General features: G+C 42.5%; 1 pseudogene; it reads right to left on the minus strand.

Moving 5' to 3' along the window:
• Nucleotides 1-22,295: 22,295 nt before the first annotated feature.
• Nucleotides 22,296-23,946, minus strand: LOC126087842 (eukaryotic translation initiation factor 3 subunit C-like; annotated as a pseudogene).
• Between the last annotated feature and the right edge of the window lie 3,441 nt (nt 23,947-27,387).

Raw genomic sequence — 27,387 nt, forward strand, 5'->3', positions numbered from 1 at the left:
GCAACTCGTAGTACAATAGAGCGAAGCACTGCCTGGTCCTGTGCCATCATCACAACCGTTGCTGTGTTTGAGCCCATTGTTGCAGCCACTGTGCCAATCCATCTCGTCAAGGGTCTTCCTCTTTTTCATTCTACTATAGTAAGTTTCATTTCTGGAATATAGGAGGCGGAATTCTCAGGGCCATGCTGGTGCAGCTTATTTTGGAAGTAAGAGTCAAAAAAAAATTTTTTTTTTCCCTTACAGGGTCAGTGGGGGTGTTGCTGAGGAGGAAAGGGAGGTGCCCACGAGTGTAATGTCAAGCAACGGTTCCCTTAACAACGCCTGCAGATGGATGCATTTCCGTGCAGCCTGGTTCTCTGTTCCTTTTCTGTTGCTGAAGAGGAACAATGAGGGAGTGAGGGATCCGCAGTGATGTTTATCTTTCCAGCTCTGGACTTTCAAAATGCTGGAATCCCCCGGGGTTGGGGAAGGGTGGGTGTAGTCATTTCCCACCATTGCCCTAGGGTGGGAGATGCAGCAACTCTGCTGGGGGTGGGGTGGGGGCTTAATTTCCTCCCAAATCGGAAATTTATCTCCTGAATGGGAGGCTGCAGAGAGTCATCAAGGACTTATCTCCTGAAGCAGACGACCAGAAAGGAGCCCTGCCCAGTCCTTCACCCCAAAGAGGACTTGTTTGCCAGAGGAGGGAGAGAGAGAGAGAGAGTCAGGAGCCGAGGACCAGCGAGAAGGAGAGCTGCCACTACGGTTTGTGTGTCAATGAAGAATTCTTCCTGCTGGGCTCTTCCCACACTGGCCCTCACAGGATGCTGGCAGCCCCTCCCAGGACACGGTGCAGTTGGAACTGGGAAAGCCCAGGTCACGTCTATAATTGAGAACAAAGGGGAATTTTGGTCCTTTCCTCGGAATGAGTCCAAAACTCTGGGACGAACATCTTAGCTCATATAAATTATGCTCTGGGGCTTCCAAAAGCTCAACAAATAGCCCAATCTGGAGTTGAGTTCTTACCACACACAGGACATCACAACAGGAAGGAAGTCCCGCCCCTTTTTCACAGATGAGGAGACTGAGGGCCAGAGATGCCAAATATATATGAAATCAAGCTTATTCATGTATTATTTTAAATTTCTAAGTCCTTATTTTTAAAAATCTATTTGATTTGACATAAAGGAATGCAATTCTCCCTCACCTACTCTCTTCCTCTTCATGTATGCCATATTGCTAACAGTTGTGCGGTATTAAATCTAAAGGAAGTGTTTTATTACATCAAGCTTATTAATATATCTTGTTAATCGGTCAGTTTGTCGTACTGTGTTGGCTTGAGTGTTGCTATGATGCTCTAGAAGCTATGTCACTGGCATTGCAGCAATCAGCAGGGTCACCCATAGTGGACAGGTTTCAATGGTGCTTCCAGACTAAGACAAAGAAGAAAGGCCTGGAAATCTACTTCTGAAAATTAGTCAATGAAAACTCTGTGGGTCACAATAGAATAGTGTCTGATATAGCACTGGAAGATGAGCCCCCTAAGTTGGAAGGTACTCAAAATACACAGTGTCTGCAACAGTGGACTCAAATCATGAAGATGGCGTAGGACCAGGCACCGTTTTGTTGTTGTTCCTGGTATCGCCATGATCCAGAGCTGGCTTGACAGCCACGAACAACAACCAGGAAGTGTATTAATATGTTAAACACTGGAAGAGCCATGCCAGTGCATTTTAGCTGTGTGTGGGCTGGGGGTCTAGCCTCTAGTGCCAGGGACGATCCCCTTGGGGGCTGTTTCCATAGGCTCTGTGTTAGTGTGCCTCTACTTGCTCTTGGTCTTTCTGGCAGGGATACTTTGCAAGGCTGCCTACTTAGCAATGGCATCGTCCTAAACTCAGATGAAGGACAGATTATGACTGTCTATTCGTGTGCTGACTTCACCCTATTGCAGACCGTACCAGTGCTCTCCTCCATGGCAAAAGGTGTAGCACTGAGGGTACATTAAGAGATGGTAAATACCAGCTGGGATATTGAACTGAGGCTGGCGTTCAGTTGTTCCCGAATCTCATTATACCCTAGAACCTCGCCAAAGAATGGTTCTGTCACATGGCAACCAAACTGTTAGGAGAAGAGTGCCAAGAAGCACGATCTATTTGGCACAAAAAGGAATGGTGCTCAGAATATTCTCACACAAGGAGAGGATCCAGGAAAGGGTGGCTGTGATCTTGGCACATGAGCTGCTGGGTGAGTGCTATGTCTGGGAGGGTGCTGGGACTAGGTCACGTTCAAGTTTCTTTAGGCCAGTTCCTGTGCAAGACCTCTGACAGGAAATGAGAGCGGTGGGGGTCCATGCAGCATGTTGTGCAGAGCACTTCAGAATTTTCGCAGAAATTTGGATTGCTTCTGGAGAGGGCAGGCTGTGTCTTTGGCAAGCAAACCAAGTGGGCACTGGATTAGTTTGTAGATACCCCAAGACCCAGGGCTGATAGGCTAAGACAGGTGATGGGGCAAGAGACACAGTTGGTGTTGGATTCTTAAGCCAAAAAACCAAACCCATTGCCATCAAGTCAATTCTGACTCACAGCAACTCTGTCGGACAGGGTGGAACTGCCCCACGGGGTTTCTAAGGAGCAGCTGATGGGTTTGAACTGCCAGCCTCTTGGTTAGCAGCCAAGCTCTTAACCACTGAGCCACCAGGGCTCCTGGGTTCTTAAACTGGATTTTAATTTGGAATGGAAGAATTGGATCTATGGGGTTGAATACAATGAGGAAATACTATCAGCATATAACATCTTCTTGTTGTTAGGTGCAGTGGAGTCGATTTTCAACTCATAGTGACCCCATACAACAGAGTAGAACTGCCCCATAGGGTTACGGGGAGCCCTGGTGGCACAGCGGTTAAAAGCTCGGCTGCTGACGAAAAGGTTGGCAGTTCAAATTCACCAGCGGCTCCTTGGAAACCCTAAGGGGCAGTTTTACTCTGTCCTATAGGGTCGCTATGAGTCAGAATCCAGTCCACAGCAATAGGTTTTTTGTTTTTTTGGCTTAGTGTCTTCTCAAATTTTCTCATCCTTCCAGGAGACAGACACAGTAACAAATAACTATGCTTGCTTCATAGTTTCCTAAATATATTAGTTGATGTTAGGGGCTATTGAGTTGATTCTGACTCTAGTGACCCCATGTGACAGAGTAGAACTGTTTCATAGGGTTTCCTAGGGTGTAATCTTTATGGGAGCAGATTGCCAGGTCTTTTCTCCCCTGGAGCTGCTGGGCGGGAGGGAGGGTGAAGGAAGCATGTCATCATGATGGCGGTGATGATGGTGGTGATAACAGGTAACATTTCGGGAGCATTTAATTTGAGCCTGGCATTGTTTAAACCCATTTGTATGTGTTAACTCATTTACTTGCTGCAGTGACTGAATGAAGTAGGTAGTATGACTATCCCCATTTTACAAACGAGAAAATCGAGGATAGAGAGGAGAAATAACCTGCTTAAGCTCACACAGCTAATAAATGGTGAAGCCTGGTTGTCAAGTTCCTTTCCACTGGTAAAGAATGGGCAAACAGATTCCTAGTCAAGCCATCAAAATCAGGGACATTTTTTCTGCAAGGCAGAGAAGGTAGCAGCAGAATACAGCGTGAAAAATTGGGATTGGCTCAGTCGGATGTGGCCAGGAGGCATCCACAGACAGAGCCATTAACTAGTTTTCTCTCCTCATTCGTCATCCTTTCTGCTAAGGGTCTGAAACTGGGCGGAAGCCAGAAGACCGTGGCAGGGGGTGGTGGGGCAGTGGAGACGGCTTCATAGGTCTTCCCCAGGCTTGGTGGCTGCTGCAGAGACAGCTGAACAGAGACAGGTTAAGTCCTGGCAAATGCTTTCAAGACAGTAGGGATTCAGAACCTCTCCGTGGAGGAGGTAGGATTGGGATGATGTTTATGAGATCCTCCTGGTAAGTTAGTCCCACTTTTTTTCTTTCTTTCTTTTTTTTTTTTTTTACCATTATGAGATTGCATGATAACATGCTAGACAAGACAGCACACTCTGCAAGATATGCTGAATGGATTTATCATACCCAAAACAGAAGGCTGGGGTAAACCAGATGACCCTTTGAGGTTCCACTAAATTCTCAGCCATAGGACTGCATAAGGGGACAAGGGGGTTTGTGGAGGTGGTTGCTGGGCTTACGTGGACTGCTGAGAATTAGGAGTCCCTGGGTGGTAAAAAAAAACGGTTAATGTGCTTGGCTGCTAACTGAAAGGTCGGGGATTCAAGTCCACCCAGAAATACCTTGAAGGAAAGGCCTGACAATTTACTTCTGAAAAAATCAGCCACTGAAAACCCTTGGGGCACAGTTCTACTTTGGCAAGCGTGGGCTGCCATGAGTCAGAACCAAGTCAACAGCAACTGGTGGTGGGAGGGATGGACGTGTGACTGCAAATCGAAACCTCAGAGAACCGTTCTTCAGTGTGGAGGAGCTGTGTCTTTCAGAAGAGTGTTTCAATCATAGACTCTGGCTGGGCAGGGTCACACCCCATTAGGCCCAGCCTCAACCAGCTGCTCCAGATTCCTCCCCACACATCAGCTGCCCAGAAAAATCTAAGCTCTTCTGTCATGGATTGAATTGTGTCTCCCCAAAATATGTGTCAACTTGGCTGTGCCATATTCTCGGTGGTTTGGAAGTTATGTAATGATGTAATCATCCCCCATGGTGTGATTTGATGTGATCAGCCAAACAGTTGTAAGGGGATTAGGGTGGGATGCAGCACCCATACTCAGGACACGGCCCAGATCTGACGTAAGAGGAATTTCCCTGGAGTGTTGCCTGCATCACCTTTTATTTTATAAAAGATAAAATGAGAGAGAAGTGAGCAGAGAGAGAAGGGCTTCCTACCACCAAGAAAGAAGAACCTGGAGTGGAGCACATCCTTTGGACCTGGGGTCCCTGCACTGAGAATCTCCTAGACCCAGGCGAAGATTGATGACAAAGATCTTCCCCTAGAGCCGACAAAGAGAGAAAGCGTTCCTTTGGAGCTGGCACCCTGAGTTTGGACTTCTAGCCTCCTAGACTGTGAGAAAATAATTTTTTTTTTTTGTTAAAGCCATTCAGTTGTGGTATTTCTGTTACAGCAGCACTAGATAACTAAGACACATTCCCAGCAGGATTGGCAAGACCCTGGACAAAGACCTCAGGACAGAAGAGACTGAGATATTTGGCAGGCAGAATTGAACTGTGGGTCATTTCCACCTCATTCAGTGAGAAGTAATTGCTCCATCTTCCCTGATAAGAACTTACGTGGAAGGAACATGTTGGTGAACCTGGAATTTCTGGACAAGTTGTGGGACTGAGAGAAATAGTGGGCACAGTTGTGTCATGGGTCTGGTAGGAGTAGCTGAGTTTAGTCTTTTCTGAACATTACCCTGTTGTGGTTGCCAACGGCCTGGGGAATGACATTCAACCATGTTCCAAACTCATGCTGCAAGTGCCAACTAGTGTGTAAGGACAAGCATGAGCAAGGAACAATGGGAATTGGTTTCCTCTCTCCCCATGGGAGTGGAGTGAGGAGATGAGGTTAGGTGGCTTTAACTTGAAGCTCCGAAGATGTGGAAGGAGACATACGAGAGAAAATTAGGGGCTATAAGGAAGGTGTTCTCCATGAGTGGGATTTAGGCTGTGCCAAAGGGGTACAATACTCAAGGGAGTTACAAGGCACCCTCCTGACCTTATACGGAAGGTTCTAGAATGATAACCTTTGGAGATCATGCACTGAGGAATCATGTAAAAGGACTCCTAACAAATGCCTTATATCTAAGTCTTTGAATCTGGAAGTTTGGAAAAATTAAAACATACAAAGAGGAATCAATTCATTATGCCCCAAGATCATGAGTTAGTAAGGAGCTGATAGTTTTTAGAGTTAGGTTTAAGGCCTGGGTGTTATTAGCTGTTGAATTCCACGAGGGTGAAGAATGCAGACTGGTCTGGAGAGGCTACTCACTGTGAATGAAGCAGTGGGAGCAGGCCTTTCACCACCAGCCTTTGTGGGGGTGGGGAAAGGTTGCCTGTTAGGAATGTAGACTTGGAAGATGGAAACCTGTTAAGGTGGGTGAGCAATATGGCAGCAGGCTATGTGGGGCATAAGGTGCTTCTTCCCCGTGACACCCAAACATCATCAGCTAAGTCACTAAATTTACAAGGTAGTTAGATTTAGTGGATTTTTTTTTTTTTTTTTTAAATGCAGGGCAGAACTGAGAAGGCAGGCCCAGGGGACCCACAAATGTTGTTTAAATGCTGAATTTTTGCTTATGATCCAATCCTGGTAATAATTATAAATCAATGGTATATCTTTTTTAATAGTTTATTTTTTGTTGTTGTTGAGATTATACACAGCAGAACATACGCCAATTCAGCAATTTATACGTGTACAATTCATTGACGTTGATTGCATTCTTCTAGTTGTGCAACCATTCTCACCCTCCTTTTCTGAATTGTTCCTCCTCCATTAACATAAACTCACTGCCCTCTAAGTTTCCTATTTAATCTTTTGAGTCGCTGTTGTCAATTTGAACTCTTATTGAGAAATCTTAAAAGAGCTCAATGCTCAAGGCAGACATTCTTTACTAGTTAAGCTGAACTATTATTTGGCTTTGAGAAGATTTCATGGGATATATATATATATATAGGCTTCACTTCATGGGATATTTTTGGTTTAAGGTTTAGAGATTATCTCAGGGCAGTAGTTTTGGGGTTTCATCCAGCCTCCAGGGCTCCAGAAAGTCTGGAGTCCATACTTTTTTTTTTGTGGCACAAATATAGGTAACAAAACATTTGGTATTTAAACATTTTTTTTACATGTACAATTAAGAGTCATTACAATTTTTAAGGTGTAATATTTCATTGGAGATATGGATCATAATTTACTTAAGCCATTCTCCTATGAATTGACATCTAGGTTATTTTATTTTTCTTTTGACTATTTCAAGCATCAGCTTGGTATACGGCCTTGTGCACGGACTTCATACTTGTGTAGCTATTCTTAGAGACAAATACTGTAAATAGGGTTGGTGATCCAAAGAGTATGCATGTTTATATTTTGATGTATCTTCTTTTTGAAAAAAAGATATAAATTTATAAAAACATTGATGATATTTAACAACTCATTGAAGTCAGAAACAGACAAATTCTTAGCACGTTTACTCTAGAAACCCAGAAGTCCCAGGAATTAAATAAAGGAATTTAAAAATATTAAAACTTTAATAGAGGTTTTAATATAGCAATAAAAAAATAACTGTGCTTTAGGTGAAAGTTTACAGTGCAAATTAGTTTCTCATTCAAAAATTTATACACAAATTGTTTTGCAACATTGGCTGCAATCCTGGAAATGTGTCAGCACTGTTTCCCTTTTCCGTTCCACCCCAGGTTCCCTGTGTCCATTCGTCCAGTTTACCTGCCTGTCCCTTCTTGCCTTGTCTTCTTTGCTTTGGGGCAGGTGTTGTCCACGGGGTCTCACATACTTGACTGAACTAAGAAGCACTTTCCTCATGTGTGTTACTGTTTGTATTATAGGTCTGTCTCATCTTTGGCTGAAAGGTGGACTTCGCCAGTGGCTTCAGTTCTGAGTTAGCAAACTGGCACTTGGACTGCTCTCGGTATCGTTTTGCCCTTTAACCACTGCGACAATAAATTAGCCAGCAATCAGCACATGAAATGGTAGCTAGACGAAAGGCTCGTATTCACTCTTTTCCAAAGGTAGCAAATAGCACCACATTTCTCATTTAGTGGAGCACCGTTTCTTCTGCAGTCCTTTGGAGCAATGATTGTTTAGACTCTCCACTTTCCCCCACTCAAAGGAGGGTGCTGAGGAGGATGGCAATATGCAGATGGCCTTGTGCTTTTGTTCTAACACCTCCAGTACTTCTCTGGCATTAAAACATCCTTTAGGAGGATGGTCCCAGCAATGGATGAGGGGACGGCAGGTTGAGGAGCTCTTCTCTTTCACCCTGAATGTTTTAATACCTAGAAGACTTTCTTAGGCTCACCAGCAGCTCATTTCAAGGCCCAAGAGGCTTCTGTGCCTAACACGTTGTTGTTGAGTGCCACCCAGTCGATTCCCACTTATAGTGACCCTGTGTGATAGAGTAGGAACTGCTCCATAGGGTTTTCTAGGCTAGAATCTTTGTGGGGAGCCCTGGTAGTGCGGTGGTTAAGAGTTACAGCTGCTAACCAAAAGGTCAACAGTTTGAATCGCTCCTTGGAAACCCTATGGGGCAGTTCTATTCTGTCCTATAGGGTCTCTATGAGTTGGAATTGACTCAATGGCAGTGGGTTTTTTGGTTTAGTCTTTATGGAAGCAGATCACCAGGTCTTCCTCCCCTGGAGCTGCTGGTTGGGTTCGAACTGCCAACTTGTAAATTAGCAGCCAAGCACTTAACCATTGCACCACCAAAGCATTTAATAAATGTCTTTCAAATGAATGTGGGCATTTATGCAAAAAATTAAAGTATTCCAGAGAAAAACAAGTACGCTTTTCTTGAGTGATTCATTGGTTAGAGAATGGAAATTTCTGCACGTTCCGCAGTGATTTTTGTCTGCTTGGGAACCAAATGCAGGGAGCCCATGGGAGTGCAGACGATGTGAGGCCTGTTCTGGCACCACATCACAGTGGGGCCTGTAATCGCCATCTGCGGGAAGCTTGCGGATGGGAACAGCTCCTCCAACGCCATGCGTTCCCACCACAGTGCACAAGGCTGCACTCTGAGCACGGCTGCAGGCAAGAGCCCCTCAAGTGCTCGGTATGGTTCTCAGACTAGAATAAGAACCCAGTGCTGTTGAGTTGCTTTTGACTCATGGAGACCCCATGTGTTACAAAGCAGAACTGCTCCGTAGGGTGTTCCTAATTGTAATCTTTACGGAAGCTGATGCCCAGGCTTTTTTCTGCAGCGTCACTGGGTGGGTTCGAACATTCAATCGTTAGGTTAGTAGCAGAGCACAAACCATCTATGCCACTCAAGGCCTCCAACCCCTCCATCTTGTTCAACCTGTCTCAGGGCACCCAGGCTGGATGAGCAGAGGACTTCATTTATCATACTGAGCCTGATCACCTTCTGCTCCCAGAGCTGGGCAGAAGGAGTGTGCCTTGGGGTGGGATCGTGAGTTAAGAGCCTACTCTGCAGCCTGGGAAAATGTCATGGCTATTTAGAGAGCAAGCAGGTACTAAGCATAGCACAGTCACTCCAGAAGCTGGTTGGCGGAAGCAGAGGGATAGCGATTCTCCTGGGATGCATAGAAAAGGGCTTCCTGCCTGCCCACAAGATTCAGGCTGTGCTCTGAGAGAGAGAGGAAGGGGGAATCATAGCAATTAGGGTCTGATGGTGGGGAAACTGAGACCTGCCTAATGAAGCACCTCATGACTACAGCATCCTCAGTTCAAGGTTCACATAAGACCCAGGTGAGCAGGTGTTCAAAGCCTGGAGAAGGCAGGAGGTCACCAAGCCCATGCGTAACATACAGTTTCTGTGTTTGGTAGGTGCATAGTAGTGTATTTTCAGTGCATAACATTTATGACGGCAACTGTGGGGTAAGAGTACTTGCCTGTGCACAGATGATCCCAAGAGAGCTGGAAAAGGGGGCTACATAACTGAATAATTTGTTCATGCCACATGTACTTTTGAGCACCCTTTATGTATCATGCGAGGTCCCTAAGTGGTGCAAACGGTTTATGCTTGACTGCTAACCTAAAGGTTGGACCTTCAAACCCACACAGCAGTGCCATGGAAGAAAGGTCTGGCAATCTGCTTCTGTAAAGATTGTTGTTGTTGGGGACTTTTGAATCGATTTCGACTCATGTGACAGAGTAGAATTGCTCCATAAGGTTTTCTAGGCTGTAATCTATATGAGGGGAGCCCTGGTAGCAAAGCAGTTAAATGTTTGGCTGCTAACCAAAAGGTTGGCAGTTCAAATTCACCAGCATCTCCTTGAAAACCCTATGGGGCAGTTCTACTCTGTCCTATAGGGTTGCTATGAGTCAGAATTGACTCAGTGGCAATGGGTTTGGTTTTTGGTTTTAATCTCTGTGGGAACAGATCTCCAGGTCGTTTGTCTGCATTGCCATCCGGTAGGTTTGAACTGCCAACCTTTTGGCTAGAGGCTGAATGCATTTACAGCTAAAGAAACTCTATGGAACAATTCTACTCTGCAACACATGGGGCTGCCATGAGTCAGGATTGACTCGATGGCAACGAGTTGGGTGTTCTGGTTATGTATCAGGCACTGTTCTAGAAAAATACTCCTCCCTTTCACGCAGCTTATGCGCCAGACCAAATTGCTCGTTGTTGAGAAAATTGCTCGTGACGGGGCTTTGCAGAGGAAACACAAAGCGCTGCAGGAGTTGGGGGAGGGGCAGCCAGCTCCGTCCAGTCTGGGGAGGTTAGTGAAGGAGGTGACCTTCGGGATGGTCTTGATGAATTAGTAGGAATTAGATGGAGATGAGTCTTAGGTAAGGAAATTCAAGGAGAGGAAACAGGAAGGGCAAACAAGGCATCGTGTATGGAAACCTCACATATTGCGACACTCTCAGAACATGGTGCGAAACTGTTATTTACAGGAGAGAAAGCTTTATGAGAAGTAGACAGTGGCTTTTAACATCTGGCTAGAGCTTAACCTCAGTGTTTATAATGGTGAGGGAAGTTGCACCATGAGTTCTAGAAACCCACCTTTACAACTCCCTTTGGAAACAGGGACTCACAAACTGTGGTCTCCTGCACTGAGCCCATAGACCATGCTGCTGTCTCGGCATCCTTTTCCTTGTTATAGATAAAAAGATGTACTCAGGGCTTGCCACACGAGGGCGCCATTGCCCAATTATGTAATCAAACTCGCTCTTTCAAAAAAAGGTCAGAAAAGATTTTGTCCATCCAGGGTCTTCTGGATATAAAATTACTTACCAACTTGAGAAATGATCCAATGCGATTATATAAAAGCTGAGTAGCGTGAGTTGTCTGGATGAATTTGAGCAGAAAACTAGTTTCTCTAACCACTGAGAGATTTTGTCTACTGTTCCTCTCGTTGTGACACAAATCAGAACTCTAGTTCGGGTGTGGAATGCCACTGGGCCAGAAGGTTTCAAGAATATGGTCTTTTTTATGATCTCAAAAATACTGCATGCTCATTATAGAAAATTTAGGATAAACAGAAAAGCCCTATGTATGTATGTAACATATGTATGGGTTATACACATATGCAGATTGTACTTGGTAAGGTCCAGGGTCAGGCAGAAAGAGGAAGACCCTCGATGAGATGGATGGACACAGTGGCAGCAACAACGGGCTCAAACTTAGAACGGCTGTGAGGATGGCGCAGGACTGGGCCGTGTTTCATTCTATTGTACCTGTGGTTGCTGTGAGTCAGAACCTACTCAACGGCACCAAACAACAATAAACAACAACATATTATGCAGATTATCCATGTATACAATTATATATGATATATATTGTATTAGATATAACATACATGAATTTATACCTATAGAATATACACATGTTATGTACATATTTTATAAACTATATTATTTTCTCTATGAATATATATTTCTACAAAATGGGATCTTATATTAAAAACTCTTCTGTAACTTCATTTTAATTTAATATATTGTGAGCATTTTCTAAGTCATTAAATGCTCTTCTTATGTCATGATTTTTAAAAACTGTCTATTTTTCCAAAATATAGATGCACTGTAATTTACTGAAATAATTCATTATTATTGGATATTTGGGTTGTGGGTTGTTAGCCATTTTTCCCTATTAAAAATAAATGTCTCCTTGGTATACTATCTTGGAAGTAGAAATTCAGGGGGATATACACTTATTTTTAAGGCTTTGGATACGTAATGCAAAATTGCCTTCCAGAATCATTGCTCCCATTTTCTGTTCCACCAGCAGCATTCGAGAGGGCATCCCAGTATCCTCTGGGTATTTATCGGATTTTGGTAAACAAAATATTCCTTCCCTGATTGAAGCCACAGTTTAGTGGTGATCACAGAAGTCCCTAGGAGGATATTTGGAGGAGAAATTGAGTAATTACTACGCCCTAGGCATTGTGTCAAGGGTGCTAGAAAGCATCATCTTTCTTATGCATGATGGTAGCTATACGAGGAGGGCATTATTATTTCTTCATTTAACAGATGGAGAAACTGAGGCTGGGGGGGGGGTTGTGACTTTCCCAGAGGGTCATACAGCCAGTAAGTGGTTAGTTCTGGAATTTCAACCAAAATTATCTGTCTCCAGAGTCTGTCTTTGAAATCACAGAGCTAGCCATATAACACAGAATGATTTTCCAGCCCCTTGTAATGGCCATACACAAATACCCACGTGTCTGTCAGTTGGTCGTACTGTGGGGGCTTGCGTGTTGCTGCGATGCTGGAAGCTACGCCACCGGTATTCAGATACCAGCAGGGTCACCCATGGAGGACAGGTTTCAGCTGAGCTTCCAGACTAAGACAGACTAGAAAGAAGGACCCAGCAGTCTACATCTGAAAAACATTAGCCAGTGAAAACCTTATGAATAGCAGCGGAACATTGTCTGATATAGTGCTGGAAGATGAGCCCCCCAGGCTGGAAGGGACTCAAAAGATGACTGGGGAAGAGCTGCCTGCTCAAAGTAGAGTCAACCTTAACGATGTGGATGGAGTAAAGCTTTCGGGACCGTCATTTGCTGATGTAGCCCGGCTCAAAATGAGAATAAACAGCTGCAAACATCCATTAATAATTGGAACCTGGAATGTACGAAGTATGAGTCTAGGAAAATTGGAAATCATCAAAAATGAAATGGAATGCATAAACATTGATATCCTAGGCATTAGTGAGCTGAAATGGACTGGTATTGGCCATTTCGAATCAGACAATGATATAGTCTACTATGCTGGGAATGACAACGCGAAGAGCAATCGTGTTGCATTCATCATCAAAAAGAACATTTCAAGATCTATCCTGTACAATGCTGTCAGTGATAGGATACTATCCATACGCCTACAAGGAAGACCAGTTAATACGACTATTATTCAAATTTACGCACAACCACTAGGGCCAAAGATGAAGAAATAGAAGATTTTTATCAGCTGCTGCAGTCTGAAAATTGGTCGAACATGCAATCAAGATGCATTGATAATTACTGGTGATTGGAATGTGAAAGTTGGAAACAAAGAAGAAGGATCTGTAGTTGGAACATATGGCCTTGGTGATGGAAACAATGCCAGAGATCGAATGATCGAATTTTGCGAGACCAACAACTTCTTCATTGCAAATACCTTCTTTCACCAACATAAACAGCGACTATACACATGGACCTCGCCAGATGGAACACACAGAAAACAAATTGACTACATCTGTGGAAAGAGACAATGGGAAAGTTCAATATCATCAGTCAGAACAAGGCCAGGGGCCGACTATGGAACAGACCATCAATTGCTCATATGCAAGTTCAAGCTGAAACTGAAGAAAATCAGAGCAAGTCCACGAGAGCCAAAATATGACCTTGAGTATATCCCACCTGAATTTAGAGACCATCTGAAGAATAGATTTGACCCATTGAACACTAGTGACCGAAGACCAGGCGAGTTGTGGAATGACATCAAGGACATCATCCATGAGGAAAGCAAGAGGTTATTGAAAAGACAGGAAAGAAAGAAAAGACCAAGATGGATGTCAGAGGAGACTCTGAAACTTGCTCTTGAACATTGAGCAGCTAAAGCAAAAGGAAGAATTGATGAAGTAAAAGAACTGAACAGATGGTTTCATAGGGTGGGTTGAGAAGACAAAGTAAAGTATTTACAATGACGTGCAAAGAGCTGGAGATGTAAAACGAAAACGGAAGAACATGCTTGGCGTTTCTCAAGCTGATAGAACTGAAGAAAAAAATTCAAGCCTCGAGTTGCAATAGTGAAGGATTCTATGGAGAAAATATTAAACGACACAGGAAGCATCAAAAGAAGATGGAAGGAATACACAGAGTCATTATACCAAAAAGAATTAGTCCATGTTCAACAATTTCAAGAGGTGGCATATGATCAGGAACCGAAGGCACTGAAGGAAGAAGTCCAAGCTGCTCTGAGGGCATTGGCAAAAAATAAGGCTCCAGGAATTGATGGAATATCAATTGAGATGTTTCAACAAACAGATGCAGTGCTGGAGGTGCTCACTCATCTCTGCCAAGAAATATGGAAGACAGTTTCCTGGCCAACTGGCTGGAAGAGATCCATATTTATGCCTATTCCCAAGAAAGGTGATCCAACCAAATGTGGAAATTATAGAACAATATCATTAATATCACACACAAGCAAAGTTTTGCTGAAGATCATTCAAAAACGGCTGCAGCAGTGTATCGACAGAGAACTGCCAGAAATTCAGACCAGTTTCAGAAAAGGACGTGGAACCAGGGATATCATTGCTGATGTAAGATGGATCCTGGCTGAAAGACGCATTGCATTGGGTAAATCTGCTGGAAAGGACCTGTGTAAAGTGTTGAAGAGCAAAGATGTCACCTTGAAGACTAAGGTGCGCCTGACCCAAGTCATGGTATTTTCAATTGCATCATATGCATGTGAAAGCTGGACAATGAATAAGGAAGACCGAAGAAGAATTGACCCCTTTGAATTGTGATGTTGGCAAACAATATTGAATATACCACAGACTGCCAAAAGAACAAACAAATCTGTCTTAGAAGAAGTACAACCAGAATGCTCCTTAGAAGCAAGGATGGTGAGACTGCATCTTATATACTTTGGACATGTTGTCAGGAGGGATCAGTCCCTGGAGAAGGACATCATGTTTGGCTGAGTACAGGGTCAGCAGAAAAGAGGAAAACCCTCATCGAGGTGGATTGACACAGTGGCTGCCACAATGAGCTCAAGCATGACAACAATTGTAAAGATGGCTCAGGACTGGGCAGTGTTTTGTTCTGTTGTGCAAGGGGTTGCTATGAGTCAGAACTGACTCAACGGCACCTAACAACAACAATAACAAATGAACTGATGTGGTATAATACACTATAAAAACATAAGGTCATTTCTTTCTATTTTTTCTTTCTCCCTTCCTCTTCTTTTGCTGCAGTCTTGTCGTGGATTTTATTTCTGGCTCTGATGCTAACTGGGTATTTCCCATAGCCTCTCTGTGCTTCCATTTCCTCATTTGTGACGTGAAGGTACACCCTTTCTTTTCCCATCAGATTAAGGGAACTGGAAAAGCTGTTTGGGGAAACGTGTCTTTGCCTTGATACTCATTGTACCCATTCATCCAGTATCATCGAGAACGTTCCAGGGACCGTTCTATTTCTTAACTTTGCCCAATTGGACTGTAAAAGTTTTTTTTTTTTTTTTTTAATTAACTTTTATTGAGCTTCAAGTGAACGTTTACAAATCAAGTCAGTCTGTCACGTATAAGTTTACATACATCTTACTCCAGACTCCCACTTGCTCTCCCCCTAATGAGTCAGCCTTTCCAGTCTCTCCTTTCGTGACAATTTTTGCCAGCTTCCCACTCTCTCTATCCTCCCACCCCCCCTCCAGACAGGAGATGCCAACACAATCTCAAGTGTCCACCTGATATAATTAGCTCATTCTTCATCAGCATCTCTCTCCCACCCACTGTCCAGTCCCTTTCATGTCTGATGAGTTGTCTTCGGGGATGGTTCCTGTCCTGTGCCAACAGAAGGTCTGGGGACCATGACCGCCGGGATTCCTCTAGTCTCAGTCAGACCATTAAGTATGGTCTTTTTATGATAATTTGGGGTCTGCATCCCACTGATCTCCTGCTCCCTCAGGGGTTCTCTGTTGTGCTCCCTGTCAGGGCAGCCATCGATTGTGGCCGGGCACCAACCAGTTCTTCTGGTCTCAGGATGATGTAGGTCTCTGGTTCATGTGGCCCTTTCTGTCTCTTGGGCTCTTAGTTGTCGTGTGGCCTTGGTGTTCTTCATTTTCCTTTGCTCCGGGTGGGTTGAGACCAATTGATGCATCTTAGATGGCCGCTTGTTAGCATTTAAGACCCCAGACGCCACATTTCAAAGTGGGATGCAGAATGTTTTCATAATGGAATTATTTTGCCAATTGACTTAGAAGTCCCCGCAAACCATGTTCCCCAGACCCCCGCCCTTGCTCCGCTGACCTTTGAAGCATTCATTTTATCCCGGAAACTTCTTTGCTTTTGGTCCAGTCCAATTGAGCTGACCTTCCATGTATTGAGTGTTGTCCTTCCCTTCACCTAAAGTAGTTCTTATCTACTAATTAATCAGTAAAAAACCCTCTCCCTCTCTCCCTCCCTCCACCCTCGTAACCACAAAAGTATGTGTTCTCAGTTTATACTATTTCTCAAGATCTTATAATAGTGGTCTTATACAATATTTGTCCTTTTGCCTCTGACTAATTTCACTCAGCATAATGCCTTCCAGGTTCCTCCATGTTATGAAATGTTTCACAGATTCGTCACTGTTCTTTATCGACGCGTAGTATTCCATTGTGTGAATATACCACAATTTATTTACCCATTCATCCGTTGATGGACACCTTGGTTGCTTCCAACTTTTTGCTATTGTAAACAGAGCTGCAATAAACATGGGTGTGCATATATCTGTTTGTGTGAAGGCTCTTGTATCTGTAGGGTATATTCCAAGGCGTGGGATTTCTGGGTTGTATGGTAGTTCCATTTCTAACTGTTTAAGATAATGCCAGATAGATTTCCAAAGTGGTTGTACCATTTTACATTCCCACCAGCAGTGTATAAGAGTTCCAATCTCTCCGCAGCCTCTCCAACATTTATTATTTTGTGTTTTTTGGATTAATGCCAGCCTTGTTGGAGTGAGATGGAATCTCATCGTAGTTTTAATTTGCATTTCTCTAATGGCTAATGATCGAGAGCATTTTCTCATGTATCTGTTAGTGCCTGAATATCTTCTTTAGTGAAGTGTGTGTTCGTATCCTTTGCCCACTTCTTGATTGGGTTGTTTGTCTTTTTGTGGTTGAGTTTTAACAGAATCATATAGATTTTAGAGATCAGGCGCTGGTCGGAGATGTCATAGCTGAAAATTCTTTCCCAGTCTGTAGGTGGTCTTTTTACTCTTTTGGTGAAGTCTTTAGATGAGCATAGGTGTTTGATTTTTAGGAGCTCCCAGTTATCGGGTTTCTCTTCGTCATTTTTGGTAATGTTTTGTATTCTGTTTATGCCTTGTATTAGGGCTCCTAGGGTTGTCCCTATTTTTTCTTCAATGACCTTTATCGTTTTAGTCTTTATGTTTAGGTCTTTGATCCACTTGGAGTTAGTTTTTGTGCATGGTGTGAGGTATGGGTCCTGTTTCATTTTTTTGCAAATGGATATCCAGTTATGCCAGCACCATTTGTTAAAAAGACTATCTTTTCCCCAATTAACTGACACTGGGCCTTTGTCAAATATCAGCTGTTCATACATGGATGGATTTCTATCTGGGTTCTCAATTCTGTTCCATTGGTCTATGTGCCTGTTGTTGTACCAGTACCAGGCTGTTTTGACTACTGTGGCTGTATAATAGGTTCTGAAATCGGGTAGAGTGAGGCCTCCCACTTTCTTCTTCTTTTTCAGTAATGCTTTGCTTATCCGAGGCTTCTTTCCATTCCATATGAAATTGGTGATTTGTTTCTCTATCACCTTAAAAAATGACATTGGAATTTGGATCGGAAGTGCATTATATGTATAGATGGCTTTTGGTAGAATAGACATTTTTACTATGTTAAGTCTTCCTATCCATGAGCAAGGTATGTTTTTCCACTTAAGTATGTCCTTTTGAATTTCTTGTAGTAGAGCTTTGTAGTTTTCTTTGTATAGGTCTTTTACATCCTTGGTAAGATTTATTCCTAAGTATTTTATCTTCTTGGGGGCTACTGTGAATGGTATTGATTTGGTTATTTCCTCTTCGATGTTCTTTTTGTTGATGTAGAGGAATCCAAGTGATTTTTGTATGTTTATTTTATAACCTGAGACTCTGCCAAACTCTTCTATTAGTTTCAGTAGTTTTCTGGAGGATTTCTTAGGGTTTTCTGTGTATAAGATCATGTCATCTGCAAATAGAGATAATTTGACTTCCTCCTTGCCAATCCGGATGCCTTTTATTTCTTTGTCTAGCCTAATTGCCCTGGTTAGGACTTCTAGCACTATGTTGAATAAGAGCGGTGATAAAGGGCATTCTTGTCTGGTTCCCGTTCTCAAGGGAAATGCTTTCAGGTTCTCTCCATTTAGAGTGATATTGGCTGTTGGCATTGCATAAAAAAAAAAAAAAAGCATAGATGCCCTTTATTATGTTGAGGAATTTTCCTTCAATTCCTATTTTGGTGAGAGTTTTTTTCATAAAAGGGTGTTGGACATTGTCAAATGCCTTTTCTGCATCAATTGATAAGATCATGTGGTTTTTGTCTTTTGTTTTATTTATGTGATGATTTACATTAATGGTTTTTCTGATATTAAACCAGCCTTGCATACTTGGTATAAATCCCACTTGATCGTGGTGAATTATTTTTTTGATATGTTGTTGAATTCTGTTGGCCAGAATTTTGTTGAGGATTTTTGCATCTATGTTCATGAGGGATATAGGTCTGTAATTTTCTTTTTTTGTAATGTCTTTACCTGGTTTTGGTATCAGGGAGATGGTGGCTTCATAGAATGAGTTGGGTAGTATTCCGTCATTTTCTATGCTTTGAAATACCTTCAGTAGTAGTGGTGTTAACTCTTCTCTGAAAGTTTGGTAGAACTCTGCAGTGAAGCCGTCTAGGCCAGGGCTTTTCATTGTTGGGAGTTTTTTGATTACCGTTTCAATCTCTTTTTTTGTTATGCGTCTATTTAGTTGTTCTACTTCTGAATGTGTTAGTTTAGGTAGGTAGTGTTTTTCCAAGAATTCATCCATTTCTTCTAGGTTTTCAAATTTGTTAGAGTACAATTTTTCGTAATAATCTGATATGATTCTTTTAATTTCAGTTGGTTCTGTTGTGATGTGGTCCTTCTCGTTTCTTATTCGGGTTATTTGTTTCCTTTCCTGTATTTCTTTAGTCAGTCTAGCCAATGGTTTATCAATTTTGTTAATTTTTTCAAAGAACCAGCTTTTGGCTTTGCTAATTCTTTCAATTGTTTTTCTGTTCTCTAATTCATTTAGTTCAGCTCTAATTTTTATTATTTGTTTTCTTCTGGCGCCTGATGGATTCTTTTGTTGCTCACTTTCTATTTGTTCAAGTTGTCGGGACAGTTGTCTGATTTTGGCTCTTTCTTCTTTTTGTATGTGTGCATTTATCGATATAAATTGGCCTCTGAGCACTGCTTTTGCTGTGTCCCAGATGTTTTGATAGGAAGTATTTTCATTCTCGTTGCATTCTCCGAATTTCCTTATTCTCTCCTTGATGTCTTCTACAACCCAGTCTTTTTTCAGGAGGGTATTGTTCAGTTTCCAAGTATTTGATTTCTTTTCCCTAGTTTTTCTGTTATTGATCTCTAGTTTTATTGCCTTGTGGTCTGAGAAGATGCTTGGTAATATTTCGATGTTTTGGACTCTGCAAAGGTTTGTTTTATGACCTAATATGTGGTCTATTCTAGAGAATGTTCCATGTGCGCTAGAAAAAAAAGTATATTTTGCAGCAGTTGGGTGGAGAGTTCTGTATAAGTCAATGAGGTCAAGTTGGTTGATTGTCGTAAGTAGGTCTTCCGTGTCTCTATTGAGCTTCTTACTGGATGTCCTGTCCTTCTCCGAAAGTGGTGTGTTGAAGTCTCCTACTATAATTGTGGAGGTGTCTATCTCACTTTTCAATTCTGTTAAAATTTGATTTATGTATCTAGCAGCCCTGTCATTGGGTGCATAAATATTTAATATGGTTATGTCTTCCTGATCAATTGTCTGTTTTATCATTATGTAGTGTCCTTCTTTATCCTTTGTGGTGGATTTAAGTCTAAAGTCTATTTTGTCAGAAATTAATATTGCTACTCCTCTTCTTTTTTGCTTATTGTTTGCTTGATATATTTTTTTCCATCCTTTGAGTTTTAGTTTGTTTGTGTCTCTAAGTCTAAGGTGTGTCTCTTGTAGGCAGCATATAGACGGATCGTGTTTCTTTATCCAGTCCAAGACTCTCTGTCTCTTTATTGGTGCATTTAGTCCATTTACATTCAGCGTAATTATAGATAAATAAGTGTTCAGTGTTGTCATTTTGATGCCTTTTTATGTGTGTTGTTGACAATTTCATTTTTCCACATACTTTTTTGTGCTGAGACGTTTTTCTTAGTAAATTGTGAGATCCTCATTTTCGTAGTGTTTGACTTTATGTTTGTTGAGTCGTTACGTTTTTCTTGGCTTTTATCTTGAGTTATGGATTTGTTATACCTCTTTGTGATTACCTTATTATTTACCCCTATTTTTCCAAGTGAAAACCTAACTTGTATTGTTCTATATCGCCTTGTATCACTCTGCATATGGCAGTTCTATGCCTCCCGTATTTAGTCCCTCTTTTTTATTATTGTGATCTTTTACATATTGACTTCCGTGATTCCCTGTTATGAGTATTTTTTTTTTAATTAATCTTAATTTGTTTTTGTGATTTCCCTATTTGAGTTGATATCAGGATGTTCTGTTTTGTGACCTTGTGTTGTGCTGGTATCTGATATTATTGGTTTTCTGACCAAACAATATCCTTTAGTATTTCTTGTAGCTTTGGTTTGGTTTTTGCAAATTCTCTAAACTTGTGTTTATCTGTAAATATCTTAATTTCGCCTTCATATTTCAGAGAGAGTTTTGCTGGATATATGATCCTTGGCTGGCAGTTTTTCTCCTTCAGTGCTCTGTATATGTCGTCCCATTCCCTTCTTGCCCGCGTGGTTTCTGCTGAGTAGTCTGAACTTATTCTTATTGATTCTCCCTTGAAGGAAACCTTTCTTTTCTCCCTGGCTGCTTTTAAAATTTTCTGTTTATCTTTGGTTTTGGCGAGTTTGATGATAATATGTCTTGGTGTTTTTCTTTTTGGATCAATCTTAAATGGGGTTCGATGAGCATCTTGGATAGATATCCTTTCGTCTTTCATGATGTCAGGGAAGTTTTCTGTCAGGAGTTCTTCAAGTATTTTCTCTGTGTTTTCTGTCCTCCCTCCCTGTTCTGGGACTCCAATCACGTGTAAGTTATCCTTCTTGATAGAGTCCCACATGATTCTTAGGGTTTCTTCATTTTTTTAAATTCTTTTATCTGATTTTTTTTCAGCTATGTTGGTCTTAATTCCCTGGACCTCCAGATGTCCCACTCTGCATTCTAATTGCTCGAGTCTGCTCCTCTGACTTCCTACTGCATTGTCTAATTCTGTAATTTTATTGTTAATCTTTTGGATTTCTACATGCTGTCTCTCTATGGATTCCTGCAACTTATTAATTTTTCCACTATGTTCTTGAATAATCTTTTTGAGTTCTTCAACAGTTTTATCAGTGTGTTCCTTGGCTTTTTCTGCAGTTTGCCTTATTTCATTTCTGATGTCTTGAAGCATTCTGTAAATTAGTTTTTTTATATTCTGTATCTGATAATTCCAGGATTGTATCTTCATTTGGGAAAGATTTTGATTCTTTTGTTTGGGGGGTTGGAGAAGCTGTCATGGTCTGCTTCTTTATGTGGTTTGATATGGACTGCTGTCTCGGAGCCATCACTGGGAAACTAGTTTTTCCAGAAAATCCGCTGACTGGGACGCTGGCTCCAGGCTCCGAAAACAATCGCTGCTTCCCTGTATTTGTTCGTTTTCCGTCTCTAAATCTGTGTTTGTTGTTCAGGGTTCGTAGATTGTTATGTACGTGATTGATTCACTTGTTTTTCCGAGTCTTTGTTGCAAGAGGGATCAGAGGTAGCGTCTACCTAGTCCGCCATCTTGGCCCTGCCTCCTCTGGACTGTAAAAGTTTTAGTGGTTGCCTTTCTTTCAGAACACTTTTATAATTACTGGGCTTTTAAACCACAGCAGAATAGGAGAAATGCATCCACACCAGTTCATCCTTGCTACATTCTAAACCGTGCCCTCAATGTGCGAAATGCTTCTATTGATATTATGAAGCCACAAAGGCCAGCATTTTCTTTTAACCAGGAGGTTTTAAATGTGGCAAATCGAAAAACCATACAGGCAGAAATAGGTTTAATCTATTCATCCAATAGTTTTTATTCAGGTTTCTCTTTATCTTCTGAGCTCTGCAGTTTTCTTTATTTACAATTTTTTTTTTTTTTGCAACTCTGAATAGACCTTTCATGACTGCGGTGTGGCTTAGGACTGAAAGGTTGAGTGGTCTAGCCGTGGGGACAGAGTAGAGAGATCAGTAATCTGTTTGAGCCTGTTGCTGGCGCTAGCCACCGTGGCCCTCGTTTTTGTGGTAGCCATCTTTCTGACCTTGCTTGTGGTCAAATACCCACTTAGTGCTCCCCATCAGGCTGCCCAGCTTCTCAACCAGCTATAGAGCCAGGCTTTGCTCGATAATGGGCTCTGTTCAGTGTATCACCACTGTCTGTGTCTTCTGGTCCAGGGAGACCATCAGCTCCTCATGAATGATCATCTTGCTGATGATGGATGGCATGCACAGTGGGCAAGTCCAGCTCAAGCATGTCAGTCAGCGTCTCCATGCTGATGGAGTCATAGACTGTGCTGTAGGTGAACAGGTAGGTTCACAGTGACTCTCCCTGGATCATCTTAACCAGCAAAGTGCAGACTTTGTCAGCCTTGGGGAGAAGTTCCACATTTTGCCATTTACCATCTCACTGATGATAAAACTGTGTCAGATCTTCCAGTTTCCCCTCCTCATGAACTTGAGGTTGGCCACCATGTGTTCCCTCATTGACTCAGGGGGACCCAGCAAGGGCTGTGGCTTACCCACCTGCAGCTAGTGACGGAACTGCTTGCTGATCATGCATTGGCAGGCATCACTCTCATGGGTGGCTATGCAAGGAATCTCCAAGAACATGGCAGACACCAGACAGACACACTCCAATAGCTCCAGGCTGGTGTGCAGGTGGAAGGGTACATGCTGTCACTGCTCCACCTTTTCCTGCTCCTGGTTGTGCTCCTGCAGGCTGGGTAGCAGCAGCCCCTGGCTCAGAAGCTCCTTGACCTGGCCACTTGAGTAAATGTCCAGCAGGGCCCATCCTTGGTCAGGCCTTGGTGGAAGGTACAGCTCCCCAGTTGCACCATGACGTGACTGTACGGGATCTTTACTGGTGGGTCTGTGTGCTGGATCTTGTCTTGAAGGTGTTTCTTGAGTGTGAAGTCATGGGCCTCATACCAGCAGGAATGCAGAGCATGATGGTAGATGTGGCAGAAGGTGGCACACACGTGGATCTGGTCTCTGTGGCCCTTGGCATAGATGTATTTGCTCACTCTTCCATTTGCACAGCTGAGTCCTTGCCTTCACTTTCTACCTGGTCTTAATCAGATTTTGAGGAGCCCTCAGTGGTGCAGGGTAGGGGGGCCTGAGCTGCTGCTGCTGGGCATTGTAATCAAACTTATAACAGGTGCGGAGGATGCGCCTCAGGTAGGAGAGGCAGATCTCCTCTGTTGTGCCCTTCACCTCCAGGTAGTGCTGCATGTGCTTGGTGATGGCACCACCTGTGCCTTACCCTTCAGGTGCTCTGCATGTCTTCGGGAGTGAGAATCAGCGTTTTGCATTATTTTGGTAAATTCTTCACCCATTCGTTTCACCAGAGTTAGGCTATAGCTAAGGACTTGCAGTGGTTGTTCAACATTGTGCAGGTTCTCACTTTCTGCCAGATGTTTTCCCCACCAAAGATGTTGGGGCTTGCAAACAAGATATTCATCAGCTCATTGATGCAGTCCAGGTACTTCTGCCCATTTTTGGCTACATGTATGCCACCAGGTCTGGGCTGAGGTCATAGAGAGACCATGATGTTGAATTTGATCTTGATGATGACATCCTTCCCCAGGTTGTGCCTAGTTTGGCTAAGCTCCAGAGTCATACTGCAAACCCTGAACAGTCAAAAATCTATTTACATCTTTGGTTAAGTTACTTGACATGTATTATTATTATTATTTTAATGCCTATCTGCCACTCTCTAATTCATAATTAGCAGTGTATCTTTCGGAGTTCTTTAAAGGAACAAAAAACAGTTGTGAGGAAATGGCTCACGCAATTGTGGGGGCTGGTGACATCAGGCTGGCGACCCCAATTTGAGGGTGACAGGCTGAAGACCTCAGCTGGCTCACATAGCTGTAGGGACTGAAAAACCCAAAATCTGCAGGTTAGACAGCAGGCCAGAGACTTCTGCAGGCTTATGTCCCGAGAACCAGAGATGAGGGAACGAGAGGCGTATAGGGTCAAGAGAGAGAGCGAGCTTTGCCAGAACATCCACTTCCATGCTGGAGGCAGGCCACACCCCCAGGAAACTTCCCTTCAACTGATTGGCTGCTCACATCAGATCACGAAATGGGGGATGATACATAGTGTCTGCTAAACCACTGACAGTCACAGCCTAGCCTAGTGGACAAACAACATTAACCATCACACAGGATAAATAACAAAAACAGCAACAACAACAAAAACCCCCGAAACCAAACCCATTGCCATGGAGTTGATTCCCACTCACAGCGACCCTATAGGTCTGAGTAGACCTGCCCCAAAGGGTTTCCAAGGAGCAGCTGGTGGATTTGAACTGTCCACTTTTTGATTAGCAGCCAAGCTCTTAGCCACTAGGCAGCTAGGGCTCCAAAATTAACCATCACATAGTATAAGTAGGTACAATTAATTTAAATTTTTTTCACTTATATCTGACCATTTAACTAAGCTATTTTATTAAATGGTCAGATATAAGTGAAAAAAATTTAGGGAGTGGATTGAATTTTCTAAGAATGTAGTAATATCTTCTGCTGTTAAGAAAACTTTCTCATCCTTCAGAATTTTTGCTCATGTTTTTTCATGATTTTTATTACTTAAATATTCGCAACGTTTATTCCTCTGTTTTCAGGATTGGATTAGGTTTCCTAAAAGTGCAGCGCTATCTTCCGTTAAGAAAGTGTTCCCATCCTTTTCCAATTTTTATTCACGACACTTCTTTTTCTGGACTTACAAATGTCTGAATCATTAGAACCTTGTTAAACAATAACAGAGACCAAAGTTGCTTTCTTTGATTCCTGATTTTTACCGGAATATGAAAGCACTTAAAAAGAAAAAAAAAAACGTGGACGCTGGAATCAGAAAATCTGGGTCGAGCCTTCCTTTGCCTTGTGCAACTTTTAGCAGTTTGAACTTAGCCAAGCCACTGGCTTCTTTGAGCCTTAGTTGCTTAATTTATAGGATATGGTTAGTGGTGTAATATGTGACCTACCTTCTTTGTACCATTTGCCCTTTCGAAGTATCCTAAAATCTGGTGTCGCACTGACAGAGCCAGTGGATCCCCAAATATGTGGGAATGTTACTATTTTTAGCTCATGCTGCAGCCAGTAGGCTCTCCCCAGCATAGTTTTGGGCTCAGACCCTTCCAAGTCCAGCTACAAAGCTGCCTTCAGGAACACGTCCCGATTCTCACTCAGACAACCCCCCAAGGCAGAAATGAACCGTTCCTCAAACTCCCATGGCCCCTCGTCAACACATCTTTTATTGCTCTGACTACATTCTTCATTGAAGTAATTTGTTTTCAGGAATTATCATCTCTTTTAGACTGAGTGTACTGAAGGGAAGGAAGGTTCCAGTGTCTTCAGTTTGTCTTGCCTTAAAAAAAACCAAACCTGTTGCCGTCGAGTCGATTCCGACTCACAGCGACCCTACAGGACAGAGTAGAACTACCCCATAGAGTTTCCAAGGAGTGCCTCGTGGATTTGAACTGTTGACCTTTTGGTTAGCAGCCATAGCACTTAACCACTACACCACCAGGGTTTCCTGTCTTGCCTTAGTAGACACTAAATACAGGTGAATTATGGAATGATTTCAATCAGCACCAAGACTCTGGTAATCCACTGTTTATCCCTCCTACCCACAAAATAATATTTTATTTAAAAATATGTTGGCTACAGTATATTCTGCCTTTATCAAGAGTTCTTGCAAATCACAGGCTTGTCCTTTGAGTTGAAGGGAGGAGGGATGCTATAAAGTTCATAAAAACATGGACTATCTATCTGTAGGCCTATGTATATAATGTTTGAATGTGCTGCGTATGTATTCACATATACAATAAAGCACATTGGGGCACAGTTATGACGAATTCCTAGACATATCCAAATACCTCGTGGGATTGGTTTACTGGGTTAAAAGGCTTAGGACCATAGTCTCATGGGACAACTCAGTGAATTGGCATAACATAGTTCATAAAGATAACGTTCTACATCCTAGTTTGGTGAGCAGCGCCTGAGGCCTTAAAAGTTTACAAATGGCCATCTAAGATACAACTACTGGCCCCTGCTCACCTGGAGCAAAAGAGAATGAAGGACACCAAAGACTCGAAGAAGAAACTAGTCCACAGGACTAATAGCCTACACGAACCATGGCCTTTACTAGTCTGAGACCAGAAGAACTAGATGGTGCCCAGTTACCACTGTTGACCACTCTGACCAGGGACACAATAGAAGGTTGCAGATAGAACAGGAGAAAAGCATAGAACAAAATTCAAATTCTAAAAAAGACCAGACTTACTGGACTGATAGAGACTAGCGGAACCCCCGAGACTACTACCCTAAGACACCCTTTGAACTTGGAACTAAAGCTACACCTGGAGGCCACCTTTCAGCCAAATAATAGATTGGCTTATAAAATAAACATTATCACTCATGAATAATATGGTCCCTTAAACCATCAACAATATGAGACCAAACGGTCAACATCTACCCAGAAGCAAAGATGAGAAGGCAAGAAGGGGCATGGAAGCTAGATTAATGGAAACAGAGCAAACAGAATGGAAATAATGAGAATGTTGACACATTGTGAAAACCATAACCAATGTCATGGAACAATTAGTATAAAAATTATTAAATGGGAACCTAATTTGCTTACTGTCTCCTGAAGAACAATAAAATGTCAAAAAAACAATAAAATATCAAAAAACAAACAAAAACACCAAAAAAACAAAAAAACGAACTACCTCAGAAATGTTTAAACAGAAATATACTAATATGGTGTATTTCTTACTTTTGAGGGTGAGAAATTTTGAGCGATTTTCCCCTTCCTTCTGTGTTATCTTGGCTTCCACATTTCCGCATTGAGCATGTATGGGTTTACAATTAGGGCAAAATTTCTTGGCTGCCAACTGAAAGGTTGGTGGGTTGAGTCCACAGGGAGGTGCCTTAGAAATCAGCCTTTGAAAACCGTATGGAGCCCAGTTCTACTCCGACACACATGGGGTCACCGTGAGTCGGCATGGACCCCAGGTTTGGCTGCGGCTGCCTCTGCCGCTGCTGATTATAAAATGAGG

This window comes from Elephas maximus, chromosome 13 (genome assembly GCF_024166365.1).
Source record: "Elephas maximus indicus isolate mEleMax1 chromosome 13, mEleMax1 primary haplotype, whole genome shotgun sequence".
Taxonomy (NCBI): Eukaryota; Metazoa; Chordata; class Mammalia; order Proboscidea; family Elephantidae; genus Elephas; species Elephas maximus.